The sequence below is a fragment of the Vulpes vulpes genome, chromosome 1 (assembly GCF_048418805.1).
Source record: "Vulpes vulpes isolate BD-2025 chromosome 1, VulVul3, whole genome shotgun sequence".
Taxonomy (NCBI): domain Eukaryota; kingdom Metazoa; phylum Chordata; class Mammalia; order Carnivora; family Canidae; genus Vulpes; species Vulpes vulpes.
The window spans coordinates 196,706,716-196,733,539 of NC_132780.1; the positions used below are offsets into that span (position 1 = coordinate 196,706,716).

The window sequence follows — 26,824 nt, forward strand, 5'->3', positions numbered from 1 at the left end:
GTGCTCAGAGTTCTTGAAGTCGTAACACATGGAGGAGCCCCAGGTGGCTCAGTCATTGAGTGTCCAGCTCTTGATTTCTGCTCAGGTCATGAGCTCGAGCTCCATGCTTAGGATTCTCTCTCTCTCTCTCTCTCCCTTTCCTTCTGCTCCTCCTCCCTCACCCACCTCTCTTTCTCTCTCAAAAAAAAAAATAGGGGTACCTGGTTGACTCAGTTGGTTTGGTGTCTGCCTTCCACTCAGGTCATGACCCCAGGGTCCTGGGATCGAGCCCCGAGTCGGGCTCCCTGCTCAGCAGGGAGCCTGCTTCTCTCTCTCCCTCTGCCCCTCACCCTGCTTGTGCTCTTTCTCTTTCTCTCAAATAAATCTTTAAAAATCTTTAAAAATATGTATATACTACATGGGAACCCTTCCCCCTTCCATGCTTCACTTGTGTTCACTACGTGTCAGGCCCCAAGGTGAGTCTGGGCCATGCTGAAGAGGTCCCACCCGCAGGCAGAGCTGACCACGACCCTCATTTTGCAGAATAAAGCTGATTCTACCACCCAGTGTAATAGGAACATTTGCTATTTTGTTCCAGATGGGGAGCTGGTCTGTTCATGCGTCTTGAGGGCTTCGCCCACAACGACAGAGGGTGGGCAGGCCTACAGCCACCCCGTGGGCTCCTCCCGGCCCCAGCCGCCCTACCAGAACTGGTGCAACAAAGCCCGCTGCCCCCCGCCCCGCCGCGACAGTGTCACAGAGGACAACTACACACAGATGCCACATCAGAGGGCCAGGGGCAGGTTAACGGGTGGTGTTGGAAACGGCAGCTTTGTTTTTGGTCTTTAATGTCAATATTGTAAGAAATAGATTAAAAAAGAAAATCACTCCATATCTCATCACTCCTGGTGTTTCCATCTCCCCCTGTTTTACCCCAGGGCTTTCTCACGTGGTGAGCACACGTTACAGGGCTGGCCTGGGCTGCGCTCTGGCCCCTAACGGGGGGTGACACTTGGAGGAAGGGGAAATCGTGGTTTCCTCCCAGGGCCTGGGAGGAGAAGGCTGTGCCGCGGGGGCCCAGGGGCTGCCGGGGGCTCAGCAGCGTCCAGCCCGGCTCAGGGAGCCTGGGGAAGGCAGAGGCTGGAGGCTGAGGAGACTCAATGCAAGGGAGTCCTGGCTCAGAAGCTCTTCTGGGGCTCACAGGACAGGTGCTCAGGCCCCCCACCCAGAGATTCTGAGGTGAGCTCAGGGCTCCTGTGGATCTTAACCCTGCAGGTGAGCACAGGGTGTCAGTTCTTACCAAGGGGAGGGTAGCCTGTGCGCTGCGGCAGGAACGGTCAGACTTGCTCAAGCTGACGCCCTCTGACCTGCTCTGTTCACACCCAAGGATCTCCTCCAGGGGCTACCTCACCATGTGCGAGATGGAGAGGCTCGGAAGAGGGGCAATGCAGCCTCGTGTGCAACGGCAAAGGCCAGAAACAACCCACCCGCCCAGAAAGATTCTGCTTTTGTAGGACGGTGGTCCAGCCAAACGATGACTTCTCTGTGTCTTTAAAAAAAAAAAAAAAAAAAGGGACACCTGGGTGGCTCAGCGGTTGAGCATCTGCCTTTGGCCCAGGGCGTGATCCTGGGGTCCCTGGATCGAGTCCCATATCAGGCTCCCTGCATGGAGCCCGCTTCTCCCTCCGTCTGTGTCTCTGCCTCTCTCTCTCTGTCTCTCATGAATAAATATATAAAATCTTTAAAAAAAACAAACAAAAAAGACTGAGGGAATGCTGCGTGAGCCAATGTGGATGCATCTCCAGGATTTATCCGTGGAGGTAGGAAAATAAAGAGCAGACAACGTGCAGCATTTGCTGCCCCTCGTATGGCCTGAGGTCGTGTGCGCTACATGGCGCCTCGTCTGAGACCTGGAATAGTGTCGCTCTGCAAAAGGAACCACATGGCTGAGAATGGGGATGGGGGGAGGCTTGCTTTCTGGGGGCATTTTAGACCTTGTAGACCTACTTGAATAATGAAAAGGGAGAAGGAGGAGGAGGAGAAGAAGAAGAAGAAAAGGAATAGCTCCAGAAGAAGAGGAAGAGAAAGAAGAAGAAGAAGAAATAATCACAGCTCCAGAGTACGTCTGAGGTTCACGAAGATGAAGAACCAACGAGAAGGAAGTAGGCATTCCTGAAACCGCTCAAGGGAAAGAACGTGTCCCCTAAAACACAAAAGACCACCGGGCGGAGGGGGAGCGCGTGCCCGGGGTGGGGTGGGGGGTTGGCACAGGCCGAGGGTGGAGGGCTGGTCCGGGGCGCACGGCTGGGCTGGGGCCCTTGTGCACGGGAGCCTGCTTCTCACTCGCTCGGAGTTGACCCGAGACACACTGACTTGCCTCCTCTTGAACCTGGTTGCCCCTCGGCCGGGAGCTGTGGTTCCAGCCCTTGGATTCTGACCACACCTGTCCCCAAATCTGCGGGGTTTTGTCTGTCCACGCCTCTGGTTTGGGGCTTCCTTTCTGTCTCCCCAGCCTGAAACCCTCCTCTTAGCAAACCCACTCTACCTGCAGTGGCCTGACCTTGCAGATAGGACCTCATCCAGATGGCAGCAGCTCCCACTTCCGATGTGACCGTGCTCCCTGGGGTCCTCCCTGGCTTCCCCTCTCCTCCCCCCTTTCCTGCTCGCAGCTTCCACTCAGTCCCCCTGAGTGCTCGTTTCTGTTCCCAGCAACCTTTTTCTCCCCCAGCGCATCCCGCCTTAAATTCTTCGTTTCTCGAAACAGAGCCCGTGAAGTCTTCACGCACTAATCACGCACTTTCTGATCTCACAGGCCTGCCAAAAAGCTTCTTCTCCTTCCATCCTCCCCGCCTCCCTTTCTGCACGTCCGTGACACCTCGCCCTGGCCCATCTCTGTCGGGCACATGCGGAGAGATCCAAGGTGACCGGCGGCCTCCGCTTTCCAGGTGGCCTTACCCTGGAGCCGCTCGGAGGTCGAGGATGTAGGACAACGTGCAGTATTCAAATGCACAGGCTCCGGATTCAAACTCTCTACGTTTTAGTTTTTTCTCTGCCGGCTCCGTGACTAGATGTGGGACCCGGAGAAAATTACTTCCCTGGGCCTCCTTTTTCTAACGCGTGAAATGGGAGAAATAACATTTGCTTTACAGGCATCTCGTGGGGATACAAGAAGATGTACATAAAATGCTGAGTGCACGGGCGCCTGGAGGGCTCGGTCACTTGAGTGTCCCACTCTTGGTCTCGGCTCCAGCCGTCTCAGGGTCATGAGATCAAGCCCCACACGGGCTCCTCACTTAGAGGGGAGTCTGCTTGAGATTCTCTCCCTCATCCCCTCCTCCCACCCATGCTTGCTCTCACTATCTCTCAAAAATGAATAGATAAATCTTTTAAAAAATACTGACCATATCAGGCTCTCAAAAACCCAAACCCATCTTGTTATTATTATTTTCCTGAAGATCTTATTTATTTCTTTGAGAGAGAGAACATGAGTAGAGGGGAGGGATAGAGGGAGAGGGAGAAGCAGACTCCCCACCGAGCACTGAGCCCAACACAGGGCTCGACCCCAGGACCCCGGGATCATGACCTGAGTCAAAAGAAGATGCTTAACTGACTGAGCCACCCGGGCGGCCCACAGTTTTATTATTATTTTTACAAGTGACTCGGCTTTAGAACTTTCTTCTACACTATGTTCTAGACTATGATAGAATGTTAATACTATCATATGAACCTAGTGAGTGGAGATTAAATCTTTTTAACTAACGTGTGTTTCTGGCACATTCAGTGCACATGGCCTCTTGTCTCTCATCTTTAAACAAGCTGGGCCACAGACTGGGGTGTGCGCTATCACTCTCCCATCCCTATTTCACAGAGGTTTAGATACATTACGTAGCTTTCCAAAGTCACAGCGGAATCCTAGCTCTTTCCATTAAACCACATAGATCAGAGGCTTGGCAAACATTTTCTGTAAAAGTCCAGATAGTAAATAGTTCATGCTTTATGGACCACATATGGTCTCTGTCTCATACTCTGCTTTTTAAAATTTGTTTTCAAACATTTTAAAAATATAAAAACCATTCTTAGCGATATGCTGTAGTAAAAAAAAAAAAAAAAAAAAAAAAAAAAAAAAAAAAAAATCCACCGGCCACATTTGGCCCAAGGGTTATAATTTACAAACCACTGATATAGACTACACTGATCAATCAAAATAGAAAGAAACCTTCCAAAAAAAAAAAAAAGAAAAGGAAAGAAAAGACACTTTCCCCAAGGGTGTCCCAGTGGCTCAGTCAGTTAAGTGTCTGACCCTTGGCTCAAGTCATGATTGCAGGGTCATAGGATCGAGCCCTGCATGGGGCTCAGCACTGGGCGTGGAGCCTGCTCACGATTCTCTCCCTCGCCCGCCTGCCGCCCACTTGCACGTTTTCTCTCTCAAAAAGAAACCTTCCCCTTCATTAGTAGTAATTGTTAATATTTACTGAGTGTTTATAATGTGTCAAATATTGCTCCAAGTACTTTTCACGTATGATTTCATCCTCGCAGCTACCTTATTTGGTAGGTACTATTGGCAATCTCCTTTTACAGACGGGGAAACTGAGACCTATGGAGGTTAAGCAACTTTCCCAAGATCACATGGTCAGTAAGTAGCATAGACTGGATTCAAATCCAAGCAGAGCACCAGAACCTGTGCACTTAACAATTTGTTGGTTGGTTGGGAATCCTGACTGATGCAGCTATTTGAAGGGAAGAGGAAAGAAGGGGACTAGGGGAGCTGAGTAACCCCTGGAAGCTTCCGGAATGAATATGTTTTGGAACCATTCACCTTGAAGCTAAGGAGGCATGGAGACAGGCCACCCGTGTTTTATAAAGGATTACCAGGCGGGAAACCTGCTGTGGCTTTCCTTCATGCCATTACAATAGAGGACACGGGTGAGACTGCAGAGGCATCTTGATTTGAGAAAAAGCAGTTGATTGGATCTCATTAAATTTTAATCATAAACCGAATTCAAAATAAATTGAAAACTGGTTGACAGAGCACAAACAAAGGGTGATGATAAATGGTGATGCATCTAGAGAGGGGATATCTTCCAGGGGACGCCTCTGAGGCAAGGACGGATGGGATTTAATGAAGGTGTTACGTCCCTGGAAGAAGACAAATAGCATAGCAAGAAACAGAGGAAGGGCAGGAGTGAGCAGCCTGAGTAATTAATAAACCACATTACCAGCTCCTAAACAATCAAGGCTTGCTGTTCACCAACTGCTTGGATTTTTTTTTTTAAAGGATTCTTTGGGTCAACAATAGGGTTAAAGAGTCACACAACATGAATATTTCAGGTGGACACAATAAATAAATATATAAATTTACAGCTAGCAGATCCAATTTGGATCAGATACTTTCAGTTACCGATTCTCAAGGTCTTACTTCATTCCTCCGGGAGTATTAAAAAAAAAAAAAAGTCTGAAAGTCACGTATTAAAAAAAAAAATCTTTAAACTCATTAATGTCCTTTGTTTACTGCCCAAATGCATGCAAACTTTCACAATGTCAGTTTGCTCAGTGGAAGCTGGTTTGGAGTGAACGGTTTGGCTCCCGTTCAAATTCCAGTGAGTAAATACTTCCAAGTTTACTTGCAGAATTTCCCAGAGAAGCTCTTCCATGTGGTTTGCCAGAGGACTGGAAGCAGCGGTGAGCCCAGGAGACAGGGGGCATTTACTGGCCCTTGTTCGCCCCCCGCACGGTACGGCTCCCAGCAGGCTCCAGGCAGCACGGCGTGACCTGACCTGATTCCAGGTCGCCCTGGAGCTCCTCTGAGCTGCCCAACAAGGGGACCGCGGACTGATGGGGACGGACGGATTCCGCTGGTGGTAAACGTTTGGAGAATCACCTCAAACCAGCCCAGGGTTTTGTTCCTTTGGTTTCACATAAGGTTTCTCGAAGCGCGTATCTGTGATCCCGAACTTCAGTCCAAGCCCCAGCGTGAAGGACAAGGGGGCAGAAAGGGCAAGAAGAAGGGACAGTAGGCAAGACAGGAGCATGGAAAAGGAGAGACACGAGAAAGTGGGGACGCCTTGAAGGCCACTGTGAAAACCGGGCCCTGTGTGGGTGCAGGAGGGAGATTTATTTCCGTTGTGATTGTGAAGGGTCACTGGCTGTGAGAAGGGGCAGCTGCAAGGGGCGGGAAAGAATGAGCACAGGTGAGCGGCAAGAGTGTTGGAGGTCAGCGGGGGGCCGGGGGGCCTCGAGGGGTGTAGACAGCGGCCGGGGGAGGGGCAGGGAGGCCGGCGACCCTGGGAGGGGAAGAAAGAAAAACGCTGGAACCCCAGAGGGCAGGGAAACAATGAGGCAGAGAAGAGCCAAGTTTCCCCCATCTTGGGGGGGCAGAGGGGGTGCTGGCAAGATCCTGGGGGTTGGGAAGGATAGGGGGCACGCGAGCTGGGGGCGCCCAGCCGTTCCCTCACCCCCGAATGGCTCCCCTGCCTCATCAGGGGAGCCCAGCCAAACGGGCACAACTCTAGGGGGGGTCACTCGGGCGACGAAAAGCCCCCCCACGTCAGCCAGCTTACAACCCACAGCCCCCCAAGAAGGCCTCCATCCCTGAGGCCTGTAGAGGCCTGCTCGTGACAAGACGTGAAGATTTTGGGGCGGGGGGCGGGTTGTGAGAAGGGACAGCTGGGGTTTCATGAACTAAAAATATCTCGGTGACAGCACTGAGAAGAAACCGGAGAGGCCCAGGGGGAGAGCTGCTGGATTCCAGGCCTCAGATGCTTTCTCACGGAGGGACGGAGGCGCGGAGGGCCGATGGCAGGGTTGTTTTGATAAGGAAATGTGATCAAACATGAGGGGTCATTTCATTGGATCTGAAAGGAATTTAAAGTTTAATGTGCCTCATCTGGCTCATCTGTGTCCCCCCATCACCACCCCCTCCCCCACCCAGCAACCGCCTGCGATCCTTACACGTTTTTTACGCGCTAATCTGAAATTGCCTGCCCTACAAAAATGGTTGAATTCAGGGTGTTTCTGAGCTTTCGATTCTGCGCCGTGTAAAACAGATTTCATTTAGACAAATTACCAACATAATCCATCTTTTCTGAATGCCTGTTAGAGAACAGCTGCAAAGAGGACTGCCTTCTCCCCCTGTTTTCAGAGCATTTGAAAGTCACTGGCTCCTGAATCCTGGGAGAAGCAGGCTCAAACACTGTCTTTGCACCCTCCAAGCGTGAGTATCCTCCAGTTAGGGATCTTCTTCCCAACAACCCCCCACACACACGTGGGTTCCTTGCCCTGACTTCACTCCTAGTCAGCCCACCCGCGGCCCACCCCCGGCACCACTTGGAGCTGCAACACCAGATGAGGAATGACGGTGGGTGGTCTTTCTGGGTGAAAGCGAGGCTGGCCCCGCAGCAGCGAGCCTCGGTTCCGATAACGGGGCTGCGTTATTTGAAAATACTTATTTGAAAATACAATCGGCAACTCGTCGCAGTTGAAGCATCTTGACATTTCTGACCTCTCATCCCCGGGGGCTGGGGCGAGGGAGGGAGAGAAAGCCATCTGAGAACATGACAGTGACTGTACCAGGGCCTTTCCAACAAACCGGTTAAGCAATGCTTAATGCCCTGAGTCAGCCCGTCCCAGTCGCCAGAGCCTGTCTGTACAGACAAATACAGAACTGCCCCAAAGAAATAATAATAAAGTAGTGGCTTGGAAAAGGTTGAGGCGCCTGTGTCTGTCATCTGATGTGTCGGATCACGGTCATCACCCTTCCACGGTATCAGGGTGGGCTTTGCGGCTTCCTTTCACCTCCCATTAAAGTTCCCCACCCTCCCCCAGTGATTGGTCTCGCCCACGCCCACAAGTGGTTTTCAGCTCCAGCTAAGTGAGGATTGCAGCCTTCTGGAGACAGGCCGGCCTGCCAGTCCTCCCGCCTGCCTGGACTCTGTGGGCAAGTGCACAGGACGGTTTTTCCTGGGGAACTCAATTGGGACATGAACTAATCCAAGAAACCCCCTGTTTTATTGTAGCAAGAGCCAATAAACACGCCTGGATTCCGGGCAGCCGTCACGCAGAGCCACGTGGCCGCCCAGCCACCCCCGGTCTTTGGCCCTGACCCTGCTTTTAACCTTGTGCCTTGGGAGCAGGTGAGTGAAATAGAAATCAAAGCAGCTTACGTCGCTGCGAGGAAAGAGCTTGGGCACCTATGAAGCGTTTGATCCTATACTGGGTGCGAGGGGGGTGGAAGAGGATTAAGAAGCAACAATCCTGTTCCTCAAGGAACTAACCATGTAGTAGTAGCAGGCGGTAAAATTAATATATTTGAATTGTCAGTAAACAAAACAAGTCTTCCAAGACCACCCATTACGGCTCCCCCTCTGTGACTCCCACGACTCCTGCTTTATTTTTGTTAGAGGGAATTCAGACAAAATCATGTTAGTCCACCCCCACACACATTTTATTGTTGACGAAATCCAGGCCTAGGGAAACCAAAGTGAACTAAGTCACAGAGCCAGCGAGGAGTGGAGTGAGGACTTGAAACCAAGTTTCCTGTCCTCTTTTTGAGATATTTATTTAATAGGAAAATTAATATTTTTCCCCTCATCCCTTAAAAAGATTTCCCCTATTCTAGGGACGCCTGAGTGGCTCAGTGGTTGAGCGTCTGCCTTGGGCTCAGCCGTGATCCGGGGGGGCTCCTGGGATCAAGTCCCCCGCCCCTTGGGGTCCCCACAGGGAGCCTGCTTCTCCCTCTGCCTGTGTCTCTGCGTCTCTGTGTCTCTGATGAATAAATAAATAAAATCTTTTTTTAAAAATCCCCCTATTCTAAGAGATCGTTTTGGACTTGGAAGTCACCCAAAGCTTGATTAGCTGCTGAGATCAAGAACTAGCATTTCTCCCCCGGGTTTTCCTTGCCAGTAAACGTCCGGGCTGCTTGGTGGGGGTGGGGGGCAGCCGGCAGGGAGCTGGCCTGAGCTTCCCCGCCCGGGACGCGGGGTCCAACTCTTCCCTGCAGGAAACGAGGTTCCAGAAAACTGAGAGTTTTCCTTCCATCTTTGCCACTGACGTGTCCCGGGGCTGGAGGCCAACGACTTAAGTTTTGCCGGGCCGGGCCCCTCCTGGGGACGTGGGGCTGGATCCTCCCCGGGGCTCGCCGGGACACTGAGGCCTGCCCCGGGTGGCTCCCGGGTGGCTCCCAGGTGGCTCCCAGGTGGCTCCCAGCCAGCACAGCGGGGGGCACCGACCCCTCCTCCGAGAGTCCCTCTCGGCCCCCGCCGGCCCGAAACCCCAGCCACCAGCACGGTCTCCTCTGGCCTGGACCGTCGGCCCAGGGCGGGCAAGTTCAAGGTGGGGAGGGGCAGGTGGGGGGAGCAAAGGAGGACACAGGGTGTGGGGAGAGGGTCAGCGGCCAGGAAGCAAGGCGAGGCCGGCGACAGCTCTGACGGCTTACCTTGGCGCCCCGGGGACAGACGGACGACAGAGGGCCGGGGTGGTCCGCTCCCTCCTTCCCGGGCTCCACCTGGGCGGCTCCCGCCTCCCGCTCCCTCCCGGCCAGGTACGCGGCCGAGCAGGCTCCGCGGCAGGAAGGGGAAGTTGTATGCAAATTTCTAGCGAGGCTCGGAAGCCTGGGCTGAAAAATCTCCCTGCGGGCAGTGAATCAACAGCCGAGAAGTCACTTACTTCTTGAAACAGAAACCTCCTTCATTCCCTAGAAAAGGCCCCGGACTGGCCAATTAGGGTGCATTTGTGCTCCCACCACCCAGCTAAGTAACCGTGGAGGAATGTCTACACGGCCCGCACGTCGGGGCCCTCGCCCCAGCCGGGAGGGGGCCTGGGAGGACGGGGTGGGGTGAACTTGGAGGTTAAGGAGGTGGAGGCTGGGGGCAGGTAACCGGGTGCCCTGCGAGGCCAGGGCTGCTCACCACCGACCTCTGGCTGGGCTCGCCCCCCCCCCCCCCCCAGCCTGCACACACGCGGGCACACGCGCCCTGCCTTCGACAGGCCTGAAAAGGTGACGCCTTTTAAGAAAACACACCTGCACGTATACGCGCACTGTCCTCCTCTGGCTGTGTTGTTCACGACCTCAGTCACCTTTATTTCTTCTCTTTCCTGCTCCTTGTTCAACCTGCAGAAGTGAAGGTCAAAGGGGATGCTGGAGACGGGATGACCGGGGCAGCCAAGTGTGATGGGAGCTGTGGCCACCAGGGCTCCGGAGTCACAAGGATGTGGCCAGGCCCTCCAGCCAGGTGCCTGGGCAGGGACCGCGTGCTCCTGGGGCTGGCCCTGCCTGCCCGTGGGAGAGGCCCAAGGGTCAGCCCGGGCAGCTGGCCGGCTCTCCACCCTCCTGTAGGGGATAGACCCTACCAGCACCCCCTTCCAGACTGCCGGCTTCTGCTCGGGTAGGTCCCGTGCAGTGGGCTGCCCTTCATTCTGCGAGCAGACGAAACACGGCTGGTTTTTAAAATAACATAACAGGCTGTATATATATATATATATGTACAAATATTAATGTTACATGTATACATATACTTACAACAGCATATTATGCAGCTGTGAAAAATCATAAGTACGTATGCATGTGTTTCTACATTCTAACACGGAAAAGTGGCCCTGGGATATTATTTATTGAGAAACGTGATCTCATTTTTGCCAATATATATGCCACATACACATGTCCATGTACTTACATACGTAGATTGGTGTTTGTTCTCTGCTGCTGAGGACCTGACACAGTGCCCAGAAGATAGTAGGCAATCATTCTGTATCTGTCGAATGAATAAATCATAAACGTCTGGAAAAATGCATGCAAACTGTTAAGCGGTTGTCACCTCTAGGGACTGAGATTGAGGGGAATGCGTGAGAATGGAGGACTTTTATACTATTTACACCTATGGGCTGTTTGATTCTTTTTTTCTGCAAGCATATTTCTTAAAAAAATAATATTTATTACTTTGGCCTTGAACTTCATGCCTCAAAATTATTATGATGATAATCTTTTTTAGCTTAGGGAAAAATAGTATACTCTGTTGCAGCAGCTGGCACCAGGATACTTGGAGAACAGAGAAGAAAAGAATGTCAAGGGGAGGAAACAAGGAGAGCCAAGGAAAGGGGCGGGGTGAAAATCGTTTTCGCTTCTCTTAGATCCCTTCAATGCACTGGGAAAAGCCCAGAAGATGCTTCTGTCAAGTGTTAACCTTTGGAATACAACCCGTCAGGGAGGAGAGGGAGAATTTTTTTTTTCCCTATTTCTCCTACCGTTTCCCTAGATGCGAGGCCTGAGGGGCCCTGTGGGAAGATAACCAAGAGCTGACGTGGGTGCTCTTAATTGCTGTTAGCTGGGCCTTCCGGGCCTTCCTCCATTTATCCTGAACAGAAAGGCCTGCACTTGGAGGAATGGGTTAATGGTTCCTCCCTCGGGCCTCTGCTGCGGCCCTCACTGAAAAGCAGCCTAAGCTGTAAACTGTTCAGAGACGGTGTTTGAACAGGAGAAAGTCCCGTCTGGGGGCATCTGGGTGGCTCCATGGTGGAGCATCTGCCTTTGGCTCAGGGGGTGATCCCGGGGTTCTGGATTCGAGTCCCACATGGGGCTTGCCCCCCCCCCCCACAGGGAGTCTGCTTCTCCCTCTGCCTGTGTCTCTGCTTCTCTCTCTGACTCATGAATAGATGAATAAAATCTTAAAAATGAAAAGGAAAAAGAAAGTCCTGCCTGCACGTGCCGGAGCCAGTTACAGTGAAATGTAGGTGCCGGAGAAGTGTCAGAGAGTCTGGGAAAGGGGCACCTGTGTCCCCCAGGAGTCCCCACTGGTGTTTTCAGACTAACACCCACACCCTTTAGCTGCTGTCACAGGAGAGGGACGCTTCACTGAGGACCTACCTGCACTCCCTGTCAGCACATTTAATCCTCCGGCGGTCCTGAGAAAGGCATTTACTGTCATTCCCACTTTGCATTTGAGGACTCCAAGGCTCAGAGACGTGGAGTAACTTCTCCATGTTTCCACTGCTAGTCTATGGAAGAGGATTCCAGAACCGTCTCACGTCAGGGTGGATGTTCCTTCTTGTCCCTTCTTGCCCGTGTTGTGGTCCATCCTTCCTACAGGCTCGGGTGAGCACAGGTGACTTGCTTCCTTTGCACAACTCTTGACAACGCTCAAGAAGGGAAAAATGTAATAAAAAAAAAAAAAGGAAAAAGGTGTAGACAAGAGGGTGGCGCTGAACTGCCAGTGTGTGTGTGTGTGTGTGTGTGTACGGTGCTGGCTGCTGGGTACCTAGTAGGTAGGGTGGCCAGGGTGTGGGGCAGCCCTCATCCCCCAGTTAAATGTCTAGGAGGGGAGGATTTGTGTTTGCCAGCTTCTAGAGTTGTTCAGGATTCTTGCAAAAGGCATAATTAGATGCAAGTCAGCTCTCCCCACCTCCATAAACAAGACAAAATACAGCCATTTGGACCTGGTGTTCAGAAACTCTCTGTATTAATCCCTGAAAAGAAAGGAAAAAGGAAAAGACTCATTCCTTGGACGAGCCTTGATTTTCCATTTTTAAATGGTACCATTTCAAATGCTGAAAGGGTGGAGCGAGACTGTGGCACACTGCGAGGACGCTGCCGGAGGATGGCCCTTGTGCAGAGGGTGTCTGGTGCTCACGCGCTGCTGGCTAACAACTGTGCAGCATGGCTGTTTGGACGATGGCAGGATGATGGGAAACACCCAGGCTCCCAGGGGCTAGTCCTGCTACTGTGCCCAAACCTTTAGCGGCAGCTTGCCTTATTCCAGACATACACCAGGGCGTGCAAACTGAAAGATTCTCAACTTGTTCTTCTATTTTTAAAAAAGATTTTATTTATTTATTCATGAGAGACACAGAGAGAGAGAGAGAGAGAGAGAGAGGCAGAGACACAGGCAGAGGGAGAAGCAGGCTCTATGCGGGAAGCCCGATGTGGGACTCGATCCTGGGACCCCAGGATCACACCCTGAGCTGAAGGTAGATGCTCAACCACTGAGCCACCCAGGTGTCCCCTCAACATGTTCCTGTGTGCCTTTCAGAAGCAAAAACTGTATAAGTTGCATTTAATAATTAGGATGGTTACCACAAGGAGGAGGAGGAGGAGAGAGATTGAGTGTTGGCAAGGATGTGGAAGAGGGGACCCTCGTGCACGGTCGGTGGGAATGTTAAGTGGGGCAGCCACGGTGGAAAACAATATGATGGCTCCTCAGAAAAGTAAAAACACAGTCGCCACATGATCTAGCCAGTCCACCTCTGGGTGGGTGTACACCCCAAAAGAATTGAAAACAGGATCTCAAAGAGATATTTGTATATCCATGTCCCTAGCAGGATCATTCACAATGACCGGGAGGTGGAAACAACACAACCGTCCATCAGTGGATGGGTCGATAAGCAAAGTGTGATAAATCCATATCATGGAATACTATTCAGCCCTAAAAAAGGAAGGAAACTCTGACACGTGCTGCGACACGGCTAGCCCTGGAAGATTGTACGGTGAGTGACATACGCCAGTCCTAAGAGGACAAATACTCTGTAATTCCATTTACACAAGCTACCAAGGGGATGGGAATTAGGATGGTGGTCGCCAGGGGCTGAGCAGGCGGGGAGCGGGGAGTCACCGTTTCATGCACAGACTCGCGGTGTTGCAAGATGGAAAGAGTCTTAGAGATGGATGGTGGGGACGGTCGCGCAGAGGCCTGAGTGCACTGAATGCCACCGGACTGCTCCCTGGAGAATGGTGAAGATGGGAAGTGGTGTCTTCCGTGTATTTCACCTCAGTAAAATACAAAATAAAATAAATAAAAGTCCCCAAAGCAGTTGTGCACACAACGGGTTTTATTAACCTCGTTTAACGGGCCTGGAAATGAAGGTGCAGAGCAGCTAAGCAGCTGCCACGGCCCAGGGCCCCTGAAGGAGGCCGCGCCGCTGCCCACGAGCCGCCCACGACCCGCAGGCCCAGGCCGCGGAATGTGCTGGAGCCCAGGGACTCAGCTCCTCTCCTGCCCTCTGCTCTCTAGACCACCCTTCTTCCAACGCTGCTTCTCCTAGTATCTTATTCTCTCCGCTGCCTGCCCCTCATCAAAAGGTGCTCGCAGGAGGAAAGCCCCCGAGCCGCCTTCACACCCGAGTCCCGGGTGGGAATTCAGACCAGGGTCCGCCTCGCCGAGGGGGGCTCGCATTCTAAGCCTCGTCCCCCTCTCCCAATGAAAGCCTTTGCTCCGTGTTAAAGGGGGGGTCTCGGGGGCCAGGGGGCGAGCGGGGAGGACGTGCAGGGCGGCGGCCGGGCCACCCTGACCCAGAGGAACGCGCTACGGGGTGCGAACGTTAGGCACCCGGGGGGCGGGCAGCCCTGCTTCAGGGCCACACGGATCTCCCAGGCCCCCGAGGGTGCAGATGCTGCTTGGTGACGGTCCCCGCCTTCCAGCGACTCGGCGGCCTGGCCCGGCTCGGGGCAGCATCTCCGGGACAGCTCTCCAGGCCTGCCCGCTCCTCGCCGCAGTCTAAAGCAGCCACCGCAGCGCCTGGAGGGCCCGGCCCGGGCTCTGAGCCATCATTCCTTTGGGGTCAGGACTGCACTCGCGCACGTCCTGTAGACTCGACGGCAAATCCTGTGGATGCAAGAGTCTGTCTTCCAGGCGCTCACACCCCGACCCTGGGAATTCCCAGTGTCCACCTCCAGCAAACGGGTTAGGAGCCCCGGCTCCGAGTCCGGCCTCCTCGGATTCGGGTCCCTGCTCCGCTGCCGGCCGGTTGTGCGACCTTCGGGAAGTTTCTTAACTTCTTCGTACCTTGGTTTCTTCATCTCTGGGATGGGACTAGTGGGGCATCTCTTTCGCAGGAATCGGGGCTCCAAATAGAGAAGTTCTGGCTGCTGACTTTGCATGGAGAACACACTGGGGTTGTTTTTGCTCCAGGGTGTGGAAGGCGCCTGGGTGAGGGCGGACCAAGGGTGGATTTCTAGCCCGACGTGCCTCCCCAGCCGGGCACACATGACACAAGCAGACCCTGCAGCCCGGGGGGGTTCTCACGAGGACGAGGTGGAATCATCTGTGCGGCGGTGTCTGGCATCCTGCTCAGGAGATAGTCGCTGCTGTCATCATCATAAACGTGAACCACCGAATAAACGCGTGACTCAGAGTCAGTTACGAGTCAACCCCCTAAGGGGCAAGACTACAACGTAGGAGAGAATACAAAAGTCACGTGCAGCAGGCCGACGTACCTTGACAGTAACCGTTAAACAAGGGACCATGCGAGTCAGAGAACGTACTACGGATCACAGCCTCCAGCCACACGTGAGGACCGAGGTGCAGAAAAACCGCAGGTCACCCCGCGTACCTGGTGAGGGCTTTTGTCTGCCCTGCTCTGCACCCTGTTCTGGGCACAGACTAACCACTTGACCTCTAGGCCCCTGAAAGCCGAGTTGTCTTGTCTCTTAGAGAGCTTAGAGCTTGCTGCCTTGGTGACACACCTTCCTGGCAGAGAGAGAGAGAGAAATACGGATTCTTTTCATTTAAAAGCTCTTCCCTTTCAGCCTTGCCTACTTGGCAGGACGCATTAGAGAAGTAAGAGTGAACAGCGGCAGTGATGCTATCTACAAAAAAGATGTTCTTAGATTTACATCTTAAGAACCATAAGGTCAGGAAATTGTGTGTGTGTGTGTGTGTGTGTGTGTGTGTGTGTGTGACAGAGAGACAGATTTCATTAGCAGATTAAGCCAAAACACAAAAAAACCCAAAACCATGCAAGCCCTTTTTTCCTATGATCTAGTCTCTCCTTACGAGCTCCCATCCCACTCAAGAGTCAGGGGAAAGCCTCATGCTTCCAGTCCGAGTAATTCAGACTCAGTTCACTCTCTTCTTGGCAATTATTCAGTCTCTTGGCATTTCTCCCTCTTTCCCTTCAAGATGGGGTCTGGAGGTCGAGGGGAGCCCGCGTGTCTTCGTGGTAGTGGAGCAGGGCCTCCGGCCCCGCGTTGGGCTTTCCTGTTCTCTGTGCAAATAGTCTGTCTCGCTGAGCCCCTTGCTTTCATCTGAAGATGATGAAGATGCATGACAAGCAAGTCCCCCCTGAATGCTCCCTTTGGCTTTCCTGGAAGGGTAAGCTGACCTGTTCCTCCCCTTCTGGAGGACGATTTCTCAAGGAAATAGACCCGATTTCAGCTCAACCCAATTTGGGCTGTTGATGTTTGCAGCAGCGCTGGAGAGTGAACCTCAATCTCTTCTTCTGCCGCAGTAATAGAACCTTCATTTGGGCAACTGGCTGCTCAGAATGAAGACTATGCTGCCCAGCCTTCCCGGCAGATCCGTGTGGCCGTGGGGACTAAGTTCTGACCCGTAAGGTATGAAGGCGTCATGCCCTTCAAGGGAAGAGGCATGCTTTCCTCTTTTTTCTCCTCATCATTGGCTAGGCCATGGATTTAGCTGTGGGTGTAAGCTCTGGGGGACCATGTGGTTGACAGTAACATCCCACGAATGGTAGAGCAGCAAGATGGAAGTAGTCTGGGTCCCTGGTGGCGCCAGAACCTTATATTCCAGGTATGAAATAGTGTAGGACTCATATCTGACTTTGATTTGCCTTATTGGGATCTTTCTGATTTTCTCAACCCCTCATCCTCTCCAATAGCCTCAGGTAGGAGAACGGACTTTCCTTGAGCATTGTGGGCATTTCCATGATTAATAGTCTCAAGAGGATCCCTGGGTGGCTCAGCGGTTTAGCACCTGCGTTTGGCCCAGGGCGTGACCCCGGGGTCCCGGGATCGAGTCCCACATCAGGCTCCCTGAATGGAACCTGCTTCTCCCTCTGCCTGTGTCTCTGCCTCTCTCTCTCTCTCTGGAATAAATAAATAAATAAAATCTTTAAAAAAGAAAATAAAAGAAAATCTTTTAAAAAAATAAGTAAAAGAACTATTACCGGGATCCCTGGGTGGCGCAGCGGTTTGGCGCCTGTCTTTGGCTCAGGGCGTGATCCTGGAGACCCGGGGTCGAATCCCACGTCGGGCTCCCGGTGCATGGAGCCTGCTTCTCCCTCTGCCTGTGTCTCTGCCTCTCTCTCTCTCTGACTATCGTAAAAAAAAAAAAAAAAAAAAAAAAAAATTAAAAAAAAACGAAAAACAAAAAAGAACTATTACCTGACATTTGGGTGAGTGGGCGGAAGGCTGGTGTTAATAACACCTGGGAAGGAGGTGATGTTTGTCTTCAATCCACCCCCTCCCCTTTTTTTTAAAGATTTTTTAAGAGCAGGGAATGGAAGGAAGCCCAGGCCCCTTGCCCAAGGCCACCAGGCTAGGAGCGGCGGGGCTGGGATTTTAATCCTCGCAGCCCACCTCCAGCCTCTGAGCCCTTCGCTGCAAGTCCCCCAGACTTGAGAAATCATCCTTTAACAAATACGATGACGTAAGTCTGTCTCCCACACCCCGCGGGAAGCCCAGCGCCTCCCCAACATTTCCAAGGCTTCCTGGGCAGTCGGGCCGAGTTCTGTTCTCCTGCTTCTTCCCACTTCGGTTCCTCCGAGTCCCTGCCAGCGTCTGCTGGCCTCTCTCCCTGGCCCTCGCCCAGTCACGGGTGCTGTCTCCCGTGCCCCCCGAGGCGCACCCCAAAACTGGCGGGTGAAAGCTGCGCCTAGGGACCGGGGAGGTCTGGTGGCGGGCGGAGGGTTGCCACACCATCGCGGAGCTCTGCAAACAGCTGCAGAGTCCAATGGGGCCCGACGGCTGCAGGCCCATCCCGCTCTCACCCCCTCCCATGCTCCTCCTAGCCGGCTGCTCCCGGGGGGCCTCACGAGTGGACACCCTGGCCGGGTTTAAACTCCGTACCACCCCCTTGGAGAAGAGGCCTGCCTGGGATCAGGCAAGTCTACGGCCTCGGAGGAGGGAAGAGGCTGGGGGCGGCCCCACTCCGGTGGCCCCAAGCCCGTGCTGGCTGTGCAGGTGCCCGAGAGCCGAGTCGTGCCTCCCGGACTGCGCCCCGCGCTCGTCCTCGCAGCCTGACATCAGCCGCGGCATGGTGGGAGCACACGCACAAGGACTTCCAACTTTCAAACTTTGTGGGTTTTTTTTTTTCCTGGAAAGCCTGTGTATCAGTACACCACTGGCTTTGGACACGTCACCCCAGCACAGGGGACGCAGCCGGCGCCGAAGCCTCTACAGCAGTGGTTCTCAGGTTTTGCTACAAATGAGAATCACCCGAGAGCACTGGTACTGGGCTGCCAAAACTTTAAAAAGTTTCCTAGGGGGATCCCTGGGGGGCTCAGCGGTTGAGCACCTGCCTTCGGCCCAGGGCGTAATCCTGGGGTCCCGGGATCGGGCCCCACATCGGGCTCCCTGCAGGGAGCCTGCTCTCCCTCTGCCTGTGTCTCTGCCTCTCTCTCTGTGTCTCTCATGAATAAATAAATAAAATTTTAAAAAAGAAAAAAATGCATTAAAAAAACAGGTTCCTAGGTAATTGCAACGTTATGGCCGAAGTTGCAGACCGGGACTCCGAGGCACCTCTTGTCAAAATCGAGTGGACGTGTAAGTTGCCTGGCGCTGTTTTAAGCGACAGATTCTGGTTCAGTCCGCGCGGAGGCTGGGGCCCTGGACTCCTGACAAGCTCCCCGGAGCTACTGATGCTGCTCCCGTGTGGACCACAGTTTGAGCAGCAGGGATCGGAAGCACCGGGTCCCAGGGCGGGACTGCGATGCTGAGGACACCGGCTTGGCCTGCCATGGAGAACTTCTCTCTGCAGCGACCTTTCTCCGTAAGCCGTGACCTTAGCCATTTTTTGGAGCCTATTCTGACCCCTTTCAGCATATTGTGGGTAATGGGGTCACAGTCTCCCTTGGTGCCTGGGGGAAATCCCCAAATTCCTGCCATTTCGTTACGTGGGTCACTTCAGCTCTCCTTCCAGACTCTGCTTGGGGGCGGGGGGCTCACCTTTTAGAACCAACAAGAGTTTTCCTGAACAAACCAAGCCACTTTCTTTCTGCTCCCCCTGCCCACCCCTCTATGCCTCTAGATATTTAGACACACACGCAGTGATGTATTGTCTGTCTCCGTTGTCTTCCTTTTCCGTTACGTGGGCAAAGACCGAGACCCAGCGCAGGTCCTGATGTGGGTGTGTGTGACTGCACTGAGCCACTGAGCGGAGGATGCGGGGTGAGGACCTGCAGGGGGGGCCAGGCGAGGACGCCCAGAGGTTAATCCCTGGGGCACACAGGCTGTTAGCCCCAGGCCCTTGGCGAGGCAGGACTTGTCTCAGAACTGAAACAATAGTGAAAGTCTCTCATAGTTTGTTCTGTGAAAGTTGAACTCTGAGGGGCGCCTGGGGGGGCTCAGCCGGTTAAGCGGCTGCCTTCGGCTCAGGTCATGATCCCAGGGTCCTGGGATCGAGTCCCACATCGGGCTCCCTGCTTCTCCCTCCCCCTCTGCCTGCCGCTCTGCCTGCTTGGGCGCTCTCTCTGTCAAATAAATAAATAAAATATTTAAAAAAATTTAACTTTAACTCAAGATTAATAAAACCACACCTGATTCTTCCTACAGAGTGTGGGTTCAATCGCTGCCAACAAATCTTTTGTTGCCCCAAGTTTTTATTCAAGAAACCTCCCCTGCGCTGGCTCTCTGGACAGGGGGGCCCTAGGTGCCTCGAGCCAACGTTCTGCTACCCACGCCGACGGCCCTTTACGCCGTCCTGTCACGGGGCAGGGAGGGCTCTATCTGAGCGAGTTCGCATTCCTCGGCCAGTCCCGACACCCACTTGTTTGGGGCTGTTCCTCGTAGAGATGGGAAGTGAGACCTCATCTAGGCTGCCCAGGCTCCCCGGCTCGGCTCCCTGAAACCCACAGAGTTCTGTTTAACGGGCTGCGCATTTTGATTAAACTTGCCCCAGAGAGGGTGAGCCTCGGTTTCCGGCCTGCATGGAACATTCCCTGAGCAGGACTTCTCTTGCTCTGACACCGGGGCTTTACCAAGGGTGGCTCTGGTTTTCCTGCTCAGAGGCACAGTCTCAGGTTAGCCTGGAAAGCCCCAAGTCTTCCACGGTCTGCAACTGCCTATCCCTTCAATATCCACTCCGGGTCCCTACACCCCCGCCTCATCCTCATCCCCGGTGGGGTTTCTGGAGCCCGCAGCCCCCTGGCACTCTGATTTCCTGCTCGCACTGCCTGGGGGGACAGTTCGACGTCCCCAATCTGGAGCCCCCGGCTCACTCCCCCGTCCCTCCCATTCTCCTTATTTGCTCAAAGGGCCACTATCCCAGACTTTAGCTGAAGGTTGGGGGACCATGGAGGGGGATGACAGCCCGGGGGGCACCAAGTCAGCAATCTAAAACCTACTCTGAGGCGTGCTAGCTTCATCACCTCAGGATCCCCAGTCTTGGCAAGGCTCCCTCTCTCCAGAGACCTCTTCTCTCCCTCCTTTCCCGGCCCTACACGCTTGTCTCAGCACCACCCGGGGAAGACAACAGTTTTGCGACTTTATCAAGGCTGTACCATCTGCCTCTTTTTCTTGGCGGTGACTTTCTCCTTCTGGACCATTGTAAAGGGTCTCCCCTTTTGAGCCAAACACATCCCACCAGGGTCATTCCATAAACAGCCGTCTCCCACAGGGATCGATACTATCCCCTAAATGCTGAAAGTAACCATTATTTTATCTTCTTTGTAATGATGTTTTTGTCTTTCTGTTATTTCAGAAATTCCAGGAATATTATACACAACTTAGGGAACAGTTTGGTGATTCCTCAGAAAGGAACATGCTACCCGAAAGAATTGAAATCAGGGACTTGAACAGTTACCGGTATACACATGTCCACAGCAACACCACTCATAGTACTCAAAGGGTGGAAACAATCCAATCGTCCATCAAGAGATGAACGATAGGGGCGCCTGGGTGGCTCAGTTGGTGAAGCATCGGACTCTTGATCTCAGCTTAGCTCTTGATCTCAGGGTTGTGAATTCAAGCCCCACATCGGGCTCCACGTTGCACATGGGGCCTACTTAAAAAAAAAAAACAAGCAAAAAAACAACAAAAAAACCCCCAAAAAGCAAAACAGACAAATGGATGAACAAAATGTAGTGTATCCTTAACATGGAATGTTGTTCAGCCCTAAAAAGGAATGAGGTACTGATACAGGTTACAACAGGATGAACCTTGAAGACATTACGCTACGTGAAACGTGAAACGAGGCAGACATACGAGAACAGATATCATTTGATTTCATTTATATGAGCTACCTGAAAAGTAGTCATATTCCTAGAGACAGAAGCTAGAAGAAAAGTTATCACAAAAGGGAAGAAAGAGGAGCTGTTGTTCACCGGGGTGCGGAGTTTCTGTTTGGGATGATGAGCAGATTCTGGAAGTCGACAGCGGCGGTGGCTGCCCAACGCCGTGACCGCACCCAGTGCCGCCTAATTGCAGGCTTGGACGTGGTTGAAATGGTACATTTTATGTTTATGTATATTTTGCCACAGTAACAGAAAAAATCAAATTAGGAGTCTCAGCTCTTTCATCTTCCACACCCTCAGGCAAGACTCTTCTCCATACACATCCCTGGAGAGCCCCGGAGGGGACAGGTGAGGGCCTCGGCCGGCGGGGATCTGTGGCTTCCACGCGCAGCCCGTGAAGCCGGAGGGGGCGGCGCGCCCGGCTCTGCTTCTCACGGGGACTCCGCATCCACACCTGGCGCACAGGTAGGCCTTCCCTCTCAAGATCCCAAATGTTGTGCTGTTTTCAGCTTTCACCTGTCTTTTGATTGGGCTGAGGCCAACTCCCTCCCTGGGATTAATATTCACAACAAGCAGCGAGCGATTAATTTAACCAGTTGAAATTTATTGTGCACTCGCCTTAACTCAAAGGCAGCTTCTGCTGGGTGTTTATTTTTCACCAGTGAGGCATGGCACATGACAGCCCCTAAGCATCTGGATTTAAGGCACACCCCTGTACGGCATCCCTGCCGCCCCCCTTCTTCTTGCCCGACCCCCGGAAACCTACAGAGCTCCGACTTCCACACCGTGTCCCAGAGAAGCTAATTCTCACCGCTGGCCTAGGGGGAGAGTTGGGAGCCTTGGGGCCGTTGAAGGTTTGGATTTCGTGCCTGCTGCATAGAGCGGGTGACTCACTTCGTTTCGGGGGGCTTCAGTCAATAAATTGTGAGTCTGACTTACAAGCACATCCCAGCGCACCCCCAGCCAGAGTCCGAGCTTGTGTCTCAGAGCGGGAACCCTCCCTGCGGGGCCCGTCCCCACTCGGGGCTGCACCTGTGCCTTGGGCATCCCGCGGCCCTCTCCGCCCGCCTCCCCCGCCTCGCCTCCTGGCCCTCCCCGCAAAGGGACTGCAGAGGACTCTAACTGCTGGTGCCTAACAAGGCAGAACAAAGGCCCGCGTGCTCGCAGAGTTCCATTTGGAGTGCACGACAATTTCAGAGCACAAATGGAGAAAGGGGGGGAAAAAAGCGTTTGGAATCTATAGCTGGCTTTTATCAAACCAGAACTTGTAGCTCTCGGCTGACAATCAGCCAGCAGCTCGAGCCCACGAGGGACGGTCGTTGCTCCCGGCGCCTGGCTGGCGATTAGCTGCCAGCAGCCTTCTGACCCCCTTTCCGGGGAAGTAACAGCTGGCGGCTGACAAAGGCGCTGGCGGAGTGGGCAACTTTTGCGTCTCTGGGAACGAATATAAGATTGGCAGGAAGTAAGGCCTTCAAAAATGACGATTACAGGCATTTTCACTCGCTTTTCTTTAGTATGCGTTTGGGTTCTGGCTCTGATTGCTGAAATGTATTATGTGTTAAGGAGCTTCGATGGCTTTTTTTTTTTTTTTTTTTGCCAAGTAGATGTCTTAGCTTTTCCCACATTCCCCAAGGCTCACCCAGGTAAAGGTGCATCCCCTGAGTGTCATCTACTCCGCTCTCTGCAAAGCAGTTTGTTGATAAACAGAGATGCTAGAGCCGCGGCCGCGAGCCCGCAGGAGCCTAGGTGCGCAGCTGCTGCCCAGCGGAGACGGGCTTCGGTTTATTTGGTCCTTAGAGGCAAGGCCTCCCCGGGTGTGCAGCAGCCAGGGCGGGGTGAGGTTGGGACGAAGCAAAGTAGAGACTGGTTAACTGGCAGTGACGGAGGAGAGAGATCAGTTTAGTTTAATTTTTCTCCTCTATGCTCTGCCCAGGTCTCCAGTTGTCCGTCGGAAAGGGCAGACACGGCAGGTACAGCAGGTGGAGCCGGCCGAGGGGTGCGCCCGTGGGTCAGCATCCCCGGGGGAGTGAGGACCCCGCGCTTCAGCCACCCTGGTTCCAGCTGCTTTGCCACCGTGTCGCCCTCCCGGGGGCCCAGCACTTTGGACCTGCAGCCAATACATCGTCCGTGACGTTGCTGTTTTTATTCGGGTAGTAGTACAGCCCGTGAGCGTAACGGTGGGCCTGTACCAAAGCTTTCATTAAAATGTAGATCTTCAGGCTAATGTTGGTCCAAAGAGCACCAGACGGATGAGGACAAAAGGCCTGGGTTCTGAACCCATGTGGGCAACAGAATAGAGAAATATCCAGAAGGTCATAAGGACTAGACTAGAGGGAGGGAGGATGTCTGCATCGCAGGCTTAAATGGCACACATGTGTATGCATTTTGACTTCGTAAGCAGAGAATTTTCAAAACAATGGATCCTGCTTTTTATAGTCTTGCCTAAGGAAAAAAAATAGTCAATGTTGAGAGAAAGGCTTATTTTTCAAGATGGGCACGTGGGTTTTCTAATATGCTCCCTTTCAAGGGCCCATTAAAATGATAATGAAGGAATATGAAAAAGGTGTAACCCCGCAACATGAAGAGAACTGAAAAAAGAAAAAAAGAAGGAAAACTGAGAAGCAGGAATCTGTGGACAGTGGGAGAAAGAAGGTAAGAAGAAAGGACAGTTGGTTTGCTAAAGAAGTCCTGTCTATTATTTTAAATTGTGTAGATCTATTACTCTGGTAAAAAAATATATAAATTATAATATATTATTATTTATAATATATATATATGGGTAGAAGGGATCTTTGTTGTCTTGTTCCTACCCAGTTTTTTTTAATTGAAGTATAATTGATATACAATATCTTGTTAGTTTCAGGTATAGATCTTAGTGATTTGATATTTCTATACATGAAACGATCCCCATGATAAGTCTAGTCACCATCTGCCAGCACACAAAGTCATTACAATATTATCGACTAGCTTGCCTAGGCTGTACATTGCACCCCCATGACTTATTTGTTTTATGACTGGAAGTTTGTGCCTCATAATCCCCTTCACCTATTTTGTCCTCCCCAACCCGTCCCCTTCTGGTAACCAATAATTCATTTCTTGTATCTATGAGTCTGTTTATATTTTGTTTGTTTTAGATTTTACATAGAAGTGAAATCGTGTGGCTTTTGTCTTTCTCTTTCTGACCTTATCTCACTGACCCTAATACCTGCTATTCCATTTAGGTTGTTACAAATGGCAAAATTTCATTCTTTTTTATGACCAAGTAATATTCCATCATGCGTGTGGGTATACACACATATACATAGATACCAAATCTTCTTTATCCAGTCGTCTATCAGTGGACACTTATGTCGCTTCCATGTCTTGGCTGTTGTAAATAATGCAATGAACACGGGTGCATGGATCTTTTCAAGGTGTGTTTTTGTTTTCTTCAGGTAAATACCCAGAAGTGCAATCGCTGGATCACATGGTAGTTATATTTTTCAAGTCTTTGAGAACCCTCCATCCTGTTTTCCATAGTGCCTACACCAGTTTATGTTCCCACCACCGGGTGCAAGGGCTCCAATTTCTCCACCCTCATCACACTTGTTACTTTTTGCCTTTTTGATAACAGCCAGTCTGAAAGCTGTGAGGTGGCCTCTCCTGGTTTTGATTTGCATTTCCCTGATGAGTAGTGGTGTGGAGCATCTTTTCACGTTCCTGTTGGCCACCTGTATGTCTTTTTATTTAAGTCCTCTATTTTTAAATTGGGTTGCTTGTTTTATTGATATTAAGTTGTGTAAGTTCTTTATAGAGTTTGGATATTAACCCCTTGTTGTCTGTATGGTTTGCAGATCTATTCTCCCGTGCTGTAGGTTGCCTTTTCATTTTGTTGGTGGTTTCCTTTGCTGTGCAAAAGCTTTTCCGTTTGATGTAATCTCATTTGTTTATTTTAGCTTTCATTGCCCTTTCCTGAGGAGATTGGTCCAAAAAACAAAATATATTGCTAAAAACGGTGTTAAAGGGCTTTCTGCCTGGGTTTCTTCTAGGAGTTGTATGGTTTCAAGTCTTATGTTCAAGTCTTTAATCCATTTTGCATTTATTTTTGTATATGGTATAAGAGGGTGCTCCAGTTTTATTCTATTGCATGTCCTTGTCCAGATTTCCCAACACTCTTTATTGAAGAGACTGTCTTTCCCCATTGTGTATTCTTGTCCCCTTTGTCATAGATTAATTGATGGTATATGCATGGATTATTTTCTGGACTTTCTATTTTCTTCTGTTGATTTATGTGTCTGTTTTCATGCCAGTTTGATATGTTTTGATTACTACAGATTTGTAGTATAGTTTGAAATCAGGGGTGTAATACCTTCAGCTTCATTCTTCTTTCTCAAGATTCCCTTGGCTATTTGGGGTCTTTTGTGGTTCCATACAAACTTTAGGATTTTTTTTGTTCTAGTTCTGTGGTAAATGCCATTAGTATTTTTTTTTTTTAAAGAATGTACCTTATTTTGATTAATTAATTAATTTTAAATAAGCTCTATGCCCAATATAGGGCATAGAATGTTAGTTTTTCCAATCCATGAGACAGCATTTCTTTCCATTTATTCATGTTGTCTTCAATTTCTATCATTAATCTTATAGTTTTCATTGTATAGGTCTTTCATCTCCTTGGTTAAATAGATTCTCCTTGGTTAAATAAAATAGGTATTTTATTCTTTTTTGATGCAATTGTAAATGGGATTAAAAAATTCTGATAGCTTGTTATTAGTATATAGAAATGCAACCAATTTCTGTGTGTTAATGTTGTGTCCTGTGACTTTACTGAATTCATTTATTAGTACTAGTAGTTTTTTGGTGGAATTTTTAGGCTTTTCTACATTTAGTATCATGTCATCTGCAAATAGTGACAGTTTTCTTCTCCCTTTCCAATTTGGATGCCTTTTATTTCTTTTTCTTGCCTAATTGCTGTGGCTAGGACTTGCAAAATTACGTTGAATAAAAATAGCCAGCATGGGCATCCCTGTCTTGTTCTTGATCTTAGAGAAAAAACTTTCAGCTTTTCAGTATTGAGTTGGGTATTAGCTGTGGATTTGTCACATATGCCTTTATTATGTTGAGGTAGTTTCCTTCTATACACACTTCGTTGAGAGCTTTTATCATAAATAGATACTAAATTTTGTCAAATGCAGATATTGAATTTTGTCAAATGCTGTTTCTGCATCTATTGAGATAATTATATGACTTTTATCTTTCATTTTGTGTGGTGTATCACGTTGATTGATTTGTTTTTTTTTTTTTTTTAAGACTTTATTTATTTATTCATGAGAGACACAGAGAGAGAGGCAGAGACATAGGCAGAGGGAGAAGCAGGCTCCATGCAGGGAGCTTGATGTGGGACTTGATCCTGGGACTCCAGGATCATGCTCTGGGCCAAAGGCAGGCACCAAACCGCTGAGCCACCCAGGCGCCCCACGTTGATTGATTTGTTAATGTTGAATCATTCTTGTATCCCTGGAATAAGTCCCACTTGATTGTGGTGCATGATCCTTTTAATTAATGTATTGTTGAATTTGGTTTGCTAATTTTTATGAAGAAATTTTGCATTTATGTTCATCAGGGACAATGGCCTATAATTTTCTTTTTTGTGTGGTGTCTTTTCTGATTTTGATAACAAGGTAATGCTGCCCTTGTA

At 51.0% G+C, this 26,824-nt stretch overlaps 1 protein-coding gene and 1 long non-coding RNA gene across 3 annotated transcripts in view; one reads left to right on the plus strand and one right to left on the minus strand.

Moving 5' to 3' along the window:
- The window catches only part of TRAF3IP2 (TRAF3 interacting protein 2), a 41,908-nt gene extending 32,005 nt beyond the window's left edge, over nt 1–9,903 (minus strand). The window contains exon 1 of the mRNA XM_026005815.2: nt 9,410–9,903. The gene's annotated coding sequence lies outside the window, so the exon portion shown is untranslated. The remainder of the gene's footprint in view (nt 1–9,409) is intronic.
- Nucleotides 4,224–12,815, plus strand: LOC140595670 (uncharacterized). Of its 2 annotated transcripts, none has more exons than XR_011997467.1 (4): nt 4,224–6,167; nt 7,076–7,189; nt 7,992–8,108; nt 10,091–12,815. It is a non-coding gene; the product is annotated as an uncharacterized lncRNA (long non-coding RNA). The 2 variants fall into 2 exon arrangements; XR_011997466.1 differs by having other exon boundaries at nt 4,229–6,167; nt 7,118–7,189.
- Nucleotides 12,816–26,824: the final 14,009 nt, after the last annotated feature.